The sequence below is a fragment of the Cupressus sempervirens genome, chromosome 8 (assembly GCF_028749045.1).
Source record: "Cupressus sempervirens isolate cs-2001-9-10 chromosome 8, ASM2874904v1, whole genome shotgun sequence".
NCBI classification, from domain to species: Eukaryota; Viridiplantae; Streptophyta; class Pinopsida; order Cupressales; family Cupressaceae; genus Cupressus; species Cupressus sempervirens.
Genome location: NC_143125.1, coordinates 355729356 through 355744507, shown reverse-complemented (window position 1 = coordinate 355744507; position 15152 = coordinate 355729356). Strand labels below are relative to the sequence as shown.

The following is a 15152-nucleotide window of genomic DNA, read 5'->3' as shown; positions in this document are numbered from 1 at the left end:
CTTCCCTTTGTTACCCGAGTGAGCTTGGTTAACACTTGCTTTTTGCAACTTTTCCTTCAATGCCCGAGTGAACTTGGTAGACACTGCCTTCCGAACTAGGCAAACACAGGAACGCTCGGTAGACACTACGAACTATCTTCACTGCCCGAGTGAGCTTGGCATATACTAACTAATAATGATTATGACATTTGTGTAACATCAAAGACAACACACAATTAACCAATTGTATCCAACACCTACTTCTCGTTGGTAGTTCAAGTTCACATGTCACTTCTCCAATCATCCTCACCACCTTTAAGGTCCATAGAACCTTGAATTTAACTTTTCTACTTCATTGTTCTTCAAATAAGAGTGCCTATAAGGCTACAAGCAGAGGAAAACCAACTCTCCCACCTGACCTAACTGAACCCCTAAACCTCTTGTCTTGCCTTTCTAGACGATTTCTTGCCTTTCCGTTGATTCAAGAACTGATTTAAATCTATTAGATGTCTCACATCGACAGGTAATTGCATGTATTCACCTTGAGCTGCAATAGTATCTTTTGTGACGTAAGTTTCTTCCTCCTCTACCTCCGGTTTGGGCTCCATTTTGATCTGACAAGGTAGAGAGTGGGACGTAATGGTCGATCAGACCTGGTATCTTCTGTTCTTGCAACATTTAAAGCTGCTGTCTTGATTTTCATGCTTGGTTTCACTTCTGTTGTGCGATTGTTGGACCTTCCAATCTCGAGTGCCCAACTCTTATTTGCCCCATAGCAGTGACCATACAATCCTAGAATTGTTGCATCGTTGTTGCTGCTGTCGCATCTGTATTTGTTGGGCAAAAATCGTTAGGAAATCATACAATCGATTATTTAGTTCCCTTTGTGGACTGCCATCTCTTCTTCCTTTCATTTCTACTTCTGAAGAATTAATTCTTGTTTCTTCCTGGTGCCCAGACCTACTTCTTGTATTGTATCTACATGATTCAGGCCCTCTGGAGTGCATAGAACCCTGTTACACTAACATGCAACAAGAAAACACAAAAAGGTACAAAAAAGCAGACTGAAACCCCACAGGTAGGCAGGGTTTGTGGCTCTGATACCACTGAAATATTCTTGCTAATAGATCAAAATCCAAAGATAAATAATTGCATGCTAACTTAAATCAAATTTGAAGTCTTTTGGTAACCATAGGGCCTATCTAATTGCTCAGTTGAGCCTTATTGCAATTAACTTGTTTATTCAAAGTTCTTACCATAAACAGATAGAATAGGATTATTTAAGAACTGATTAATACTACTGGAAGAGATCCGTGATAAGGTAATACTGGAATCAACTAGCATAGTTCAGATGCCTCTTACAATACGTGGCTGAGAGATCTGTGTGTGAACATAGCCCAAATGGGTACCTACAGATGAATAGATGATGAAGAAATCCCCACCTGTAGCTGAAGGCTCCTCCTACATCTGCAATATGTTTCCCTTATGACTCGGCCAATTCTTTAGTCCTTTAGTTCCTCTTAGAACAATAATCTACATAGTTGTGTGTCTATTCTAGTGCCTGTGGTATTCCATTCTTTGCAATCATAACTTAGGTGATCGTCCAAGCTCTAGACTACCAAGGGTTTCATCCTGGTATATCTGCAAACCTTCTGCACAAGAATATATAAATCAAGGATATAAAATGATACTAGCAAACTTAACATCACTGCCTTATAAAGAATCAGCACCCCAAAAAGCTCAGACAACCGAGAAAGCCTAGATTTTAGGTGATTTATTTGAAGATTAGCCCGCCATAATAAATAGAAGATTCCATTTGCCTTTTTTGAATTAAATCATCTAGAGATAAGGGAAAACCCCAAGGCCCACTCATGACTAAAAAGGAGGAGTCACTTAAGTGACTTAAGTGAATCCACACACACGTCTCCTTTTATTTCATAAAATCAACAAAGTCTGGGTGACTCGCAAGTAAACAGACTTAGCAAAGTTGATTATTGCAGTTTTCCTGTAAACTCGCTATTATATCCTCCCTTTGATTTGTTGTTTGCCAAATAATCCTTTTTCCCCTTTTGCTTGAATTTCTCTTTGATTTTGGTTGCATGTTGTATTAGTTTCTCATCATTCAAGAAAGCCATCTCAATTTGAATATATCAATACATCCCACTACATAATTCAAAACCCAATGTTCTTATGTATCTTGGATGCTAAGCTTTGTGGATGATGCATGAGATGTAGTCTTGAAAAGATTGGTCCTTTTTGTTGAAGCAACTGCCATCTCCTCATGTGTCTTCTAGACAAGATCCTTTCTTGATGTATTTCGAATATTCTCACCATGTTGAGCTATCATTTATCTTCCCCTCAATTTTTTGACCATCGTGAACTTCTCTAGACAATAATTTAGCCTTCCATGTGTTTACCGCATAGGTTAATTAAGAAATGCACACAGATAATGAACATGAACAGTAGAACTCCTTAGATTATTCGCATATGCCAACAGATTACATAACTGGTGATAAGATCAGATATCATAAGATGATTTACAATGACCCAAGGGGGTGTATAAATACTTTCCGCCGAACCTTCCCGAAGAGGTCTGTCGGCTACAAAACAATCCTAATCTACCCATCGGCCCGTCAGCTACAAAATCTTTATCGACGACAACACCTTGTCGAACAAAATACAAACTCTGCCGACTACATCATCCCCCCCAAAAAGAAAAGTCGTCTCGTGACGACTAACAAAATAGGAGACAACAACATACAATACAACAAAAAAACACTAAAGAGAAGGCGGTGCCCCTGAAGAATGCTGTTGCCAACGCAACTCATAGACCTGCTCCGTCCGGATGCTCAAATCCTTCTGTATCCGTGAATTAACCTCGACAGCCTCCTTCAGGAGGAGCACCACATCCATAGCCTACTTCCTTGCTAACTGCAACTCCTGTTCTACTGCATCCTTATCCCGTACAGCCGCTTCCTTATCCTGCAACAACGCTGCCCTTTCAGTTGCCCATGCTGCCTAATGAGTGGCCAAATCCGCTACTAACTTCTCTCGAGCCTCCCTCTCAACCGCCAGAGATCTCTCGGGAGCAATCTTGTCTGCTGCCCTATCCTCCTCCACACGCCTGCGGACATAATAAATCTCCTTATACAGTGCCGCAATCTCATGTACCAGCTTCTCCAGCAGAGTGTTGCGCAGCCCTAACTCCGGCTCACTGGTCCAATCCACCAACATCTCTGGTGTCTCGATTGCTGGCCAACCCCTCTCTTCAAAACATGAACGAAACCGCTACGGGCAGATCTCCTTGATGAAAGCTCGAACCAAATGCCACTCCCTCCGCCGAGTCATAGCCTGCAATGCCACATCATGTCCCTTCCGCAACGCAACCTTCATAGCCCTAAGGTAGTCTCTGTACCTGTCCTCATCCGACCCATAATCCTCCTTTGCAAAGCCCTCCATCGTCCATTCGGCATCACTATTTTGTTCCTCATCTGCGGGGAGCATGCCCACATCTGTCGCGGCCTCCTCTGCTATCGGCGCAACCACGGCCTGTGACACCCCCACCTCCTGAGGCTCTGGTACTGTAGCTGATACTCCTAGGTGCCTGGGGGACTGGATGGACGAACCAACCTCAGCAGGTATAAGTCGGAACTGCTGTCTCAAGAAAGTGTTGGCTCTATCCATCACCTCCAACTGCTCTGACTGTACAGACTCCATGCCCTCCTCCTGCTGTGCTAGATGGGCTAACGGGCCTGTCTATACTGGCTCGGCGGATGCTAACAAGGAAGACGAAATGGTGACGACTGCATCACAATCAATCACCTCCAAGTGAACCTGGGGCTCAAGCTCTGGCACTAGTAATTCGACACTCTGCGAGGCTGGCTCCACTAGAACAACATTTGTTATGGCCGCGGAAAGTCTCTCCTGGAGGGGTTGCTAGTGTAATGACAACTGTCGCCGGTGGGACACGCTCTGCTATTGCCCAAGGGACATCTGCTACAGTCGGCGGGGTCATCACAACTGGTGCATGGCGCTGACCAAAAGGGGGAATGTGTGATGTGGGAGCAGACAAGTGTGCCGAAGTTAAAAACTGTGGCGGGGTAAAAAAATGTGGGCCCACTATCTGCTAGTTCGCTGCCAACCTCCGCGAAAGTACTCTCTTCCTCATACTCTGCCCCGCTACTTTCCGAAGTCTCCTCCCGTCTACTGTCAATGTCCATGCGCACCGCCTGCAATCCTCGAAATACCTTTTGCTGTCCCACGACTGTCCCACCTATGTCCAGATGTCTCCAATAAAATATCGAAGGCTCTCCCTGTGCCAACTTCCCCCGAGGTGGCGCTTCAAAATCATCCATGGGTATCTGATTAACCGTTGCCTCCAGAAACAAACCAATCGCATGATATGGGATAAAAAATGTGCGATGCTGAAGCGTCATGAGTTCCTCCATCCTATCGGCAAGGCCCGAAGCCCAATCATACACCGTACCCTACATGATACCATTCATGAATACAACCGGTGGTAATGCAATATCTGAAGCCCGAGTCGCACTTGTCAACCTACTCTTGATCACATCCATAATGCACCTCCAGTTACCCTCCCGAATGAAATCTCTGCAAAGGCCTCTGCATTTCGACCCCTTAACCACTGAATCCATCTCCTTGGGTGAAAGATCACGACCGTATCCAATGTTCCTTCTGTTCCTGAGAGAGCTTATGGTTCTTAATTTCCACCTTCTTACCGCCGGGGCCAGGAATGCCAAAAACCCTCGTGAAATCCCTAGGCTTGAAAGAGACTGTCATCCAGTGCTTTTTATACAAAAATGTGCTCGTTCAGGTGTGTCGATTATATGCTTCTATCATGGTCCTCAATACTGATTCGAATAACCGGGTGGAAAAAACTGGAAGCTGGATGGCCCAATGTACCTCTGCCCGCATCAAAATCTGCTTAATCTGGTTTGCCTCCAAGGTCTCCTACCACCATCTCCAGCATTCACTGCCATTAAGACCCTCAAACTGGACTGTGAGATGAGTGAGTTCCTCCCTGACTTTCTGTTTCTTGCTACTAGAACCCAACGGCCCTGCAACCCGGATCCCAGATGCCAAAACCCTTGCATTCTTCTCCATATTTGCTGCCAGCTGACTCTTCCACTGCTTCCATTTGCCTGCCGATTCCATGCAATAACGGCTTCTTCCTCCTTATATCATATACGATTCGCCCCTTTGTATGCACAAAATAACTGAAGCAGAGGTTGAATGACTCGCCGCAGAAGAATTTTTAAAAAGTCACCAAAATTGCAACACCCTCGGCGAGGGAGAGGTCTCCCGCACGACACACTAGACTTCATGCAACAACTCAGGAGACACCTACAAATTCCATGGAAAGAGGGCAGGACGGGGTGCTATGAAATCAACTGCTCTGCAACCTCCAATGGATTCCCACGCACCTCTGTTAGTTTGATTTCAAATACCAAAATTAATGACTGTGCCACCTTTGCTTCCTCAAGATACGTTGTTGATTGGCTAAGCTTCCTAGATTCTTTAATTGCCAATCAAGGCTCGAACCTGCAATCACCAAGTGGAACCAAGACACCAGCCCACAGAGTAAAGGATTTGTCGAAAAGAAGACGCACGGGCACCAAGTACACCTGCGGAAGATAGCTCCTGGTCCGTGGAAAAGAGGAAGATCACGCGTGAGGGAAACAAACTAGGAACAGACTCGAGCAAGCCCTTCAATGCATGCCGCCTCTGCCTCAAACCATTGATAGATCCTCTGTGCTTCCTCTTAATATTTTTCTTCTCCCTTCACCCTTAATATGAGATGCGTATCGAACTCTCGATTATGTCTACGCCCAACAAAGAAATAACATTCGTGGAGGAAAAAGGATCTGCGGGAGTGTGGAAAGACTCTGCGAAAAGGCAAAAGAATGCGCAGAAAGAGAAGGCCCCGCAAAAATGTGTCTGCGGACAGTCTGCCCGCGGGACACAGACCGCAGAACAGTCAGCCCACAAGATGTGGTCCACGGGAAATACAATCTTTTTTTTTTCTTTTTTCTTTTTCTTTTTTTTTGAAAAAAATATACACGCCTCAATTTGGCGTCGAAGCATCGCCGTCCTCTAACGACAACAATGACGAAGGAATCATCTAGGCATACGGCAACGACGACGACATCTTTCTAGCTTGGTATATTTTCAATTTGGATCCATTGACTGCCTGAAGTACCTCTTGCCCGTCCAAGGTTGACAATTTGATCGCTCCAATGTCGCCGACCTATATCTAGTAGGGTCCGACCCATCTAATCTTGAACTTCCCTGATTTGATTTCATTGCGACCGTCGTACTTCAACACCAACTGCCCCGACTGGAACCGGCTGAGTCTCAAATGCTTATCATGCCAGACCTTGCGTCTGTTCTGTGTCACTTCTGTTGCCCACTGCGCCAACAGTTGCTTCTCCTCGAGCCTATTCAAATTATGCAGCTGCTCCATTAAGCTTTTGACGTCACCTAGCTTATTTTCCAGTGCTATTCGCAAGCTCGAAATCATAAGTTCCGCTGGTACCACTGCCTCTTGTCCGAACATTAACTGGAATGTCGTGTGCCCTGTCGTCACCTTATACACTGTGCGATAAGCCCAAAGGGCGGCGAGTAAGTTTTCCTCCCAATCTACACCTTCAACCGCGCAAGACTTGTAGATGATTGATACCAGGATTTTATTTGTAGCCTCGGCCTGTCCGTTTGCTCTCGAGTAGTACGGACTCGACAGTGAATGACAAATCTTGAATTGGGTGGTGAGCAATCGAATGACATGATTAACAAAATGTCCTCCCCTATCACTTGTTAACTGTAACAGAATTCCATGCCTGGTAATGATCTGCTCGTAAATAAACTTTGCTGTGCTCATGGCCGAGTTATTTGGTAATGCGCGTGCCTCCGCCCACTTGGTCAGGTACTCCGTTGCGACAATGATGTACCGGCATCGCCTACCCTTACTCACCTTCAAGGGTCCAATGAAATCCAATCCCCACCGCTCAAAGAGTTCCTACGCGTGGGAGGGGTTAAGTGGCATGAAGTCTCGCTTGAGCGGCTTCCCGACCCGTTGGCAAGTGTCACATCCAACGACCCATTCCCGCACATCGTTGTACACCGTCGGCCACCAAAGTCCTGCGAGCAATATCTTCTGCCCAGTGGTGTCGGGTCCCATGTGTCCTCCTGCGAGACCCTCATGTGCTTCTTTTAACACCCACGGTATCTCCTCTTCTAACACGCACCGCCGAAGAATATGATCCGGTCCCATTTTGTAGAGCAATCCGTTGATCAACTGAAAAGTATGGCTCCTGATTATCAACTTGCGCCTTTCATTTGTTGGCATCTCACTAGGAAACTGTCCTGTTGACAGGTATTCTCCAATACTCCTGTACCAGTCCGACAGTACTGCAATCTAAAACAGCTGTGCGTCGGGAAAGTCATCATTCACCCCCTCTGTCGGTTCCCCTGTTTTGATCCGCGACAGGTGATCGACGCTGACATGTTTCTTCCCTGGTTGGACAATGATTTTGAAAGTAAACTCCTGCAACAGAAGTAGCCATTTGTTGATTCTCCCTTGAATGACAGGTTTATTGATCATGTACAACAGAGCCTGGTGATCAACATAGAATACGAACAGTGTGGCGAGCAAGTAATGATAGAATTTTTGCACGGCGTAGACCATTCCCAATGCTTCCCGTTCGATCGTACTGTAATTCTGCTCCGCTTTTGATAACAATCGACTGGCAAAGTATATGGGGTGATCTAACCCGTGGCTGGCCGTCTGTGCCAAGGTTGCTCCAATCGCATGATTCGAGGCGTCAACATGCACATGAAACTCCTTATTCCAGTCCAGATATGCTAAGATGGGTGCAGTAGCCAGTCGTACTTTCAACCCTTCAAATGCCTCATCCTGTTCCTTGTCCCATCTGAATGATTCTCCTTTACAGGTTAACCTATCCAGCGGGTATGACACCTTGGCAAAAATTTTGATAAATCTCCTGTAATAGCCTATATGTCCGAGAAAAGACTTTACCTCTGTCACATTAGTAGATGGCTGCATTTCCAGGATGACTCTCACTTTGGCTAGGTCAGTCTTCAATCCTTCCTTACAGACGATGGGTCCGAGCAGTCTTCCCTACGGAACCATGAATCTGCACTTCTTGGGGTTCAAGGCCAGCCGCGCTCTGCGACATCTCTCCATACATTCACCGAGTGCTGCCAGGTGTCTGTCTTCCGCGCTAAATACCGACCAATTGTCAAGGAACGCTTTGAAGTTTCCCACAGACATCTTGTCAAAGATGTGCAGTATAATCCACTGGAAGGTTGTCGGCGCGTTGCACAACCCAAGTGGCATCCGATTGTATGCATAGACCCCATCTTCGACGACAAATGTGGTCTTTATTTTGTCCTCCTCCGCTATAGACATATGATTGTATCCGGAGAACCCATCCATAAAGGAGTAATTCATGTCCGGCGACCTCCTCCAGAATGTTGTCTGTAAACGGAATCGAAAAGGGATCCTTGATCGTGACTGCATTGAAACATCGGAAATCCACGCATATCCGAATCTAGGTGGTGTTTTTCTTCAGTGAGATAACTATAAGCGACACCCATTCACTTATCTGCACTTTGAAAATAATTCCGGCCTCCAACATCCTGTTGATTTCTTCCCTGACCCGTGCCGCGTAGTTCTTGTTCATCCTGTAGGGTCGCTTTCATACAAGTACCGCTCCTTCGATTAGTGGAATGCGGTACACACAACTCCGGCGGTACTCCCCTCAAGTCCTTGTATGTCCATGCAAATACATCGTTGTATTCCAAGAATATCTTGAATGCTGCCGCTTTTAGCTCCGGATCCCAATTATCTCCTACCAGAATGTTCTTCGGTGTTGCTTCATCCCCCAAATTCATTGCTTTTAATGTAGCTTCATTATACTTGATTGTCTCCCCTTCACTGAATGCATGGGCAAGTGTAACATCCAACGGTGCATCCCCCTCGTTTACCTCCGTGAACTCCTTCGGAAATTCATCCCCCCTCGGACCTTCCTCAATTGTCAGTACATTGCAACTCTGGAATAGTTCGTAATCCTCTATTTGCTAGTGGTAGAGACCATTGACCGAATCCAAGTCATCATCTGTTGATCCTCTGTCCAATCGCAAGACTCCCTCTCTATCTGGTTCCATAGGTTGTCTCCCTTCATCCTCCTCTCCCTCGAAATCTGATGACAGGGCCTCTTCCCCGACCATTTGGGTGTGCAGATCAATAACAAATCGCCGACCTTTACTTTCGAGTGCCAAGGTGTTCTTCTTTCAATCGTGTCGTACTCTGGCTTGAATAAGCCATCCATGGCCAAGGATAGCGTCATACCCTTTTCTCTTCAACGGAATGATGACAAAGTCCAACAAGAACGACTGTGTGCCAATCGTCACCAGTTGTGCCATGAGTATGCCCAGAGGTTTAATGCCATGCTGGTCCGCTGTGAGCAATTGAAATGTAGGGGGCCACAGTGTCAGCTGCCCCAGCTTCTTCCAGGTCTCCTCGGGTAAGACATTTACGCCGGACCCTCCGTCGACTATTGTGTTTGTGAGAACATGTCCGAGGATCCCCATCTCGACAACAGTAGGATGCTGGCCAGATGTGAGGGCTAGCAACATTTGGTCTTCTCCACCTTCAGCAATTTCTTTCCCTGTACCTTGTTCCCCGAGTATCCTCGGAGCTGGCGCAATATTTGTGAGGGCGGATCAAAGCTGGGGCATTGTAAGAAGCAAATCATTTATCTTGACTAGTACCTCTGTCTGCAAAAATTTTCGTACTATGTTTTGTTCCTCGGAATTCCTCGTCGAAATGCCGGTGATGTCCTTCAACTAAGATGTTTCCGCCTGCGATGCTTTTTCAATCTCCACCCGTGCTTTCGCAAATTTCCTCCGCCGGGTCCAAGTACTCTTTTGCTTGCCTTCATGTGATTGCCAACACCTCTTCTTCAACCGTCCCGACAGTGATCAAGTTGACTCCAGATTTTGGACATTTGGCATCATCATGGTCGCCAAGTCCGCACCATCTGCATAATAGTTGGGGTGTATTTGCAGTTGGACATTCCCAAGCAAAGTGCCCCCATAAGTTACATGCACGGCATTGTACGATTGGCCGTCCGTTCACATCATACTGGATTCGGCTTCTGTTGGTATTGTTAGTGTTATTGTTTGCATTGTTATTGTTATTCTACCCACGTCTATTATTCCTATATCCTCCCGACGTAGCACTAGCATTATTGGTATTTCCGCTACTGCCTGACGGGGATGCCTCCTGTGTAAGCAGTACCTACAGAGATCCTTTGGTTTTCATGTTAAAGGGACATTCCTTGGTTGAATGGCCCATGATCTGACAAATGTCACAAAATTGGTTCTTTGGACAGGATCCTTTAGTATGACCGTCGGTCTTACACTCCGTGCACCACAGCTCACTGCCCTTTGTCTCCTTCTACATATTTTTAAACTCCATCATACGAATCATGTCTTTCTTTAGGGCGCGGACCTTCTTGCTACTGCCTTCATCGTCACTGCTATCTTCGACAAAAGGCTCATCATCATCAGAATCAGATGAGCTAGTCTTCTTCTTCTTCTTTGTCTTTTGCTCACTTTCGAGGTTCAATGCTCTGTTATAGGCTTCCGTGTATAGCGATGGTGGCACAATTTTCATTTTCTTCCGCAAGTTTGGGCGTAGACCTTCCACGAACCACCTTTTTTGAAGTCCGTCCACCGGCTTATTTCCATTTTGTTTATCAAATCTTTTAATTTCCTAGCATAGACGCGAATAGTTTCATTCTTCCCTTGCTTAGTATTGAAGATCTCTGCTACAATTTCATTATCGTCACGCAACAGTTGAAATTCAGTCAAAAACTCCTTTTTAATGTTATTCCAACTGTCCAACTTCTACGGATCTGTACTAGTAAACCAGTCAATTGCCACACTCCGTAGGGTGGCTGGAAATTGCCTCATCCAGTCGTCTTCATCAGTTATCCCATTTGCCCTCCAGATCGTTTCACATGTTTTGCAATGTCGAATGGGATCGATCGTACCATCGCCATCGAACTTTGGCAATTTCTCGTTTGGTCCCGCCATCACAATTGGTTTTTGTAAACAGGCGTTGCTCAGTCCTGCAACATTGGCATTGTTCACTCCCACATCGTGGCTTTGCACTCCCACACCGGTTGTCTGCACTCCCGCACCAGCGGACTGGTCTCCCACATCGGCGGACTATTCTCCCACATCGGCGGACTGTTTTCCCACACCGGTGGTCTGCAATCCCACATCAGCAGACTGTTTTCCCACGTCGGCGGACTGTTCTCCCACACCGGCGCTCTGCAATCCCACACCGGCGGACTGTTCTCCCACACCGGTGGTCTCAACAGCTATGAACCTTGATGAAGAAGGATCTTCTAAAGTTGTCCCTTGTGGAAGTGTATCCCGGACGAAGAGTTCAGTCCATGCTCTTGCTCCGTCGGCACTCCGAGCCGTGCGAGTCGATGCTCTTCCGTCTGGATTCTCTTCCCTTGGCGAACACAAATTCAAAAACTCCTCCCGTGCTTCTTCCACCAATTCCACCCGCTGTCGAGTTTCCTCCAATAATTCTTCTGTGCTCCGGTTTCCATCGGCAATCTTCTAGAATCTCCTTCGGCATTCGACTTGCTATGCCAAAATTAAATGTTCTTGTGCAGTACGGATTCCATCTTTTCCCTTGGCCTTATTTCGATCCTTGTTAAGCTGATTTAGCATTAATCTTCATTCCTCCCACCTTCCAAGTTCATACGGCAACAGCGCCAAATGTTTACCGCATAGGTTAATTAAGAAATGCACACAGATAATGAACACGAACAGCAAAACTCCTTAAATTATTTGCATATGCCAACAGATTACATAACTGGTGATAAGATCAGATATCATAAGATGATTTACAATGACCCAAGGGGGTGTATAAATACTTTCCGCCGAACCTTCCAGAAAAGGTCCGTCGGCTACAAAACAATCCTAATCTACCCGTCGGCTACAAAATCTTTACCGACGACAACACCCTGTCGAACAAAATACAAAATCTACCGACTACACCATGATTGTTTCAAATGGCATTTAGCTTTGAGGAGAGTGAATGTCATCTTCTTGGAATCAAAGAAGAGATTCACAGAAATTGTTTTTCTAAATTTGATAATTAGTCATCCACAGCATCCACATCAATTTTTCCTTCAAAGTTTGGGATCAAAGTTCATTTGTACCTTGAAAAGGGTAGGACCACTTAATGGTATTTATGTATTGATTGCTTGTCCATATGTAGGAGCAAGCAATCAAGAATTGACTCATCATCATCTCCTTGTGTTGTTTTCTCAATTATTTTTTCAACCATCGCCTTGAAGCTTAGTTGGTATGTTCACTAGCTATATGGCTTGATCAAGGTCCAATTCGCACCAAATATGGATACCAATCACTCTATGTTTTGAAGCCCCAATTTAGGTGGAACATAAAAAAAATTGGGACAGTCACCATATCTAGTCTAAATCCTGCCAACCCGTTAGCAGAATGTGTTTAGAGCTTCAACACTACAAGCATACAGGGCAAATTCAAAAATCATCATCATCCATGAGACTACATCTCGTCCAACTCAAACCTGTTTTGGAGCATTATAATAAAACTAGGAAGTATTATCTTTAAAATTTGTTAATTTTCTTTTATTTTGTATAATTTTAATTTAATAAGTGTAATATATTTAAAATTAGATAATATATTATTTTATTTAATAATAATATATTTGACTATATTATTTAATAATCTAATTTTATTTCAAATCTATTTGAAGACTTTATGTTGTTTTTTGTTATTTATATGATACTATGTGACATTCTAATCTTAATCCATGTTTCTAGGAATTTGGATGGATAGATGTATGTATGTATGTCTATATACAAACACATATGCATACGTATTACATATATATAACAATTTTTACATTGTTTTTTGTACTAACGAATCCAAAACTGAATCTTACATTGTTTTTACATTTAAATTTTGGTGTATTGGCATTACATTGTTTTTACATTTAAATTTTGGTGTATTGGCAAACTGAGTTCTCAAACTGAAATCTGAACCTGATCCCAAACACGCAACTTAGCCTGAAAAGGTATTTGACGAATCACCGTGTTCTTCAACCATCATTGATCTTGTGCATCTCAAAGGAATATACCCTAATAGATATTTCTCAGCCTTTGATAACTCGACCTTGTGTAATGTGACATACAAGAGGGAATGGGATTTGTTACCACAAATCCAAATTCAGCTAGAAATTTGGGTAACAACATCTAGTAAGGAAGTAGCAATTTGTGAAAGAAGAGAATTGACAGTTTTGCAAGCTTGCTGCCTCCCAAGACTATCTTTAATCACTTCAAATTCAACATATATACATTTGAAATGAATGTCAAAGGTCACCAGATCCTTGGAAGTCAAAATGGACAATTGAATATGGACAAATCAACTAACAAAACTGAAATTTTAAAAAAGCATATGGATTTTGGTAAACCAAATTGGCAGGCTTGTAACTCCTAGCCTATTGAGAAATTTGAACTTCTTTGAATGGTTGGAAAGATCTCCAAGGCCCCGTTTGGTTGGAGGAATTGGGCAGGAATAGGAAAATCTAAATGCTTGCATTTGCCAATTCGACGTTTGTTTGCAAATACAAAATTGGAATTAGACTTCGCCTATCCTAATTTGACCCTAAAATGAGCATAGCGGAATTCCTAAAAAAGATGGAATGAGAATAGCTTATTCTTATTCCAGTTTTTAATAAACCCAATTTGATGGGTTGTCAAGTCCATGACTTTGCCACTTGATTGTATTTTCTCACTCAAATGTATTTTTGGACTATTTTCTCCGTTCATCATAAGATATAAAATAGGTCAACATTATTCTACGTTTTATATGTGTTTTTTATTTAAATGACGAAAAAAACTAATATCAGATTTGATATCTTTTCTAAACATTCATAAAATTATCTTTACAAATACATTTTGTGTTTAGTCTTATAATTAAACAATGTTGAAAGATCATTTAAATATCATATTAATGATATCGACTTATTTGTATTTTTTATTTTCTTTAATATATTTTAAAATAAAATGATTTTAGTTTTGATCTTACACTCATTAAAAGAATTTTGATCTGTCTCATTATACTAATTTGATTTAATTTATAATATTTCCTTTGAATTTCGATGAATTTCAATGGTTGTGGTATATCTTTCACTTATAAAGTCAATTTAAAATATAAAATAAAAGGTTAGTTAAAATAATTTGGCTTTTTAAAAAATTAAGAAAAAAACCATTTTTTATAAATAAAAAACTTGTTTATTTAAAATATTACCAAACAAAAAATAATAATTTAATTATCAAAATTTTAAAACAAAACTTATTCCAATTCCTATTTCAAATGTTGCAACCATAGATGGAAGACTCGCCGGTTACTCGGCGAGTTTTAAACACTCGCCGAGTATTTTGGGACGGCGAGTAAATCGCCCAAAAACTCGCCTGTCAAAAAACTCGGCGTGAGTCCAAAAACTCGCCGAGTAATCGGCGAGTTTTAGTCAAAAACTCGGCGAGTTAATGTAAAAAACTCGCAGTTCAGGGAACCTGTGGCCAATGACGCCTAAATAGGTCAAAATGCATTGTTTTTTGCATTGTTTCTTTCATTTGTGTGGAGCAAAGAAGGTTTTTGCTAATTGCAAGTGATTAAAGGCAGATTGGAGTGGATTTTGGAGGATTCTAACCGAATTTAGAAGAGAAATTTCTTTCCAGGTATGTTCATCTTATCATTGTTTGAAAACTTTTTATAGTTTTAAGCAAAGCTTTTATTGTTTTTGTTGTTGTTTGTAAATGATTTCAAATCATTTGAAAGTTGAAACCCTAGTTGTTCTAAACTTCTAGCTTCTAAGTTCTAACTTTGTTTATTCGTTTTTCTATAAATTTAATTATTTATGTGTAGGGCAACGGACAAGCATTAAGAAAACATGACAAACCCGCAAGAAGAGTGACCACAAACACCATGCCCATCTGGATATATAGGCACTCAGCCTAAAAATGCAAGAGATAAGGCGTGGCGGTATGCCTATGAAG

General features: G+C 43.0%; 1 protein-coding gene across 2 annotated transcripts in view; it reads right to left on the bottom strand.

The window, feature by feature from the left end:
- ZW18 (Putative serine esterase family protein) overlaps positions 1-15152 on the bottom strand; it is a 121905-nt gene that overhangs the window by 98465 nt on the left and 8288 nt on the right. The gene's annotated exons all lie outside the window — the stretch shown is intronic.